This window comes from Gavialis gangeticus, unplaced genomic scaffold (assembly GCF_001723915.1).
Source record: "Gavialis gangeticus isolate Ggan-Ray unplaced genomic scaffold, GavGan_comp1, whole genome shotgun sequence".
Lineage (NCBI taxonomy): Eukaryota > Metazoa > Chordata > Crocodylia > Gavialidae > Gavialis > Gavialis gangeticus.
This window is the reverse complement of record NW_017729033.1, coordinates 2,789,080-2,790,584: the sequence shown is the minus strand read 5'-3', so window position 1 is coordinate 2,790,584 and position 1,505 is coordinate 2,789,080. Positions and strand designations below refer to the sequence as shown.

Below are 1,505 nucleotides of genomic sequence, written 5' to 3'. Positions count from 1 at the left end.
GTTTGTTCCCCATGCTACGAGCATTGGTGTACAGGCATTCAAACCCTGCTCCGATGACAAATTTAATAATTTCCACATGGGTTTTTCTAGGATTGTGCTGGGAAGATTCGTTAAGTTACCCGAAGAGATGAGAAAGCACTGCCCCCATTTTACAGACAAAGAGCTGAAGCAGAGGGGGACTAAGGTCAAATGCACACTAGCTCGGAGACACGGATATGTCTGGGTACTTCCCATTATAAAGCAGATCTAACTTCTGAGCGGCCGGGGGCCACGTGCCAAACCAGTCGCGGCCCCTGCACTGCACATCTTGGGGGTAGCCTGCTGCATGGGCCCCTTCCCGCTGTGCTGCCCTGCCCTGAAGACCCCAGCCCCCGGGGCAGCAGGAGCAATGCGGGGAGCATGAACCAGGCAACACGTTAAGCCTTCACAGGCCAGACACACAACCCACGAGCCACCAATTGGACAGCCCTGTCATTGAGCACGTGCAGTGTATGTTCCACTGAATTCAAGCTACGAGTGCTCAGCATTTCAGCAGACCCCCCAGGTCACACCCGGAAGATGAGGGACAGTTAGTGACCGCTGGTGAAGAGTCCGATTGAAGTCCGGCTTCACGCAGGAACTCTGAGACAGCGTTCAGCTGGCTTAACCGCAAGTCCCTCCTTCTCTCTAGTGGGATAGCCCCCTTCATTTCCTACCCACCTCCCAAAGCAAACGAAGCCGAGGCGGTAACAGGTTTGCTTCTCTACACAAACTTGTGCGATCCCCAGAGCAGGTCTGCCTCATGCACCAAAATGCGGCCAGTGATCCTGTGGACAAAACTGTGCGCGGTCATGATGCATGTGCACACGGAGACCAGACGACGACCACACAGGTAACCTGGAGTCTCTCGTTCAACTATCCTCCCAGTTTTCTTCTGCCCACAGACCCCGGTTCTTTCCCAAGGTTTCTTGTCCTAATCTACACCTCCCAAACTCCCCGACCAGTCCAGCTCTTGACCCCTCTGCATTCAAATCAAGCAGCTTTCTCCTTCCACATACCTGGGTCCAATAGGGAGATCATTAAGAGCACAGAAGAGAGGATCCACACCCTTGGCTCTGCTACAGCTTGCTGCAACTGCAAGGAAACTCCCGCTCAGCCCTGGGGAGCAGCATGCACAGTGTGGGCAGAATCAGGAAATTTAGCTTCTAAAAATCTAAATCTCTACTACACATGTGCAATCAATAGTTTTCAAGGGCTTATACCTCAGCCAAATCGGGGCAGTTCATGGGGACAGCAAAGGCAAATCCCTTAGGCTAGGGACAGACTTTAAAAAAGCTTGAGGCAGAACTGATCCAAGTCACGTGGTTTTCTGTACACGGCATAGTTCAGATTGGTAGCAAACAGATCACACGTTTGCTCTTTGTTGCAGGGAGCAAATCTTAGACTGGGTCCTGCCATTTTTAAACCAGTCTGTGTGTGCTGAACTTCTGGTCTGTTATGGGTATAGATTAGTTCTGTGTGCCGAA

General features: G+C 51.7%; 1 protein-coding gene across 7 annotated transcripts in view; it reads right to left on the bottom strand.

The window, feature by feature from the left end:
* Positions 1–1,505, bottom strand: part of ALMS1 (ALMS1, centrosome and basal body associated protein) — a 123,223-nt gene that overhangs the window by 10,694 nt on the left and 111,024 nt on the right. Inside the window, exon 19 of one of the 7 annotated variants that reach the window (XR_002099266.1) lies at positions 1,038–1,137. The exons of the other annotated variants lie outside the window; for them this stretch is intronic. The gene's annotated coding sequence lies outside the window, so the exon portion shown is untranslated. The remainder of the gene's footprint in view (positions 1–1,037; positions 1,138–1,505) is intronic. 7 annotated transcript variants of the gene reach the window in all.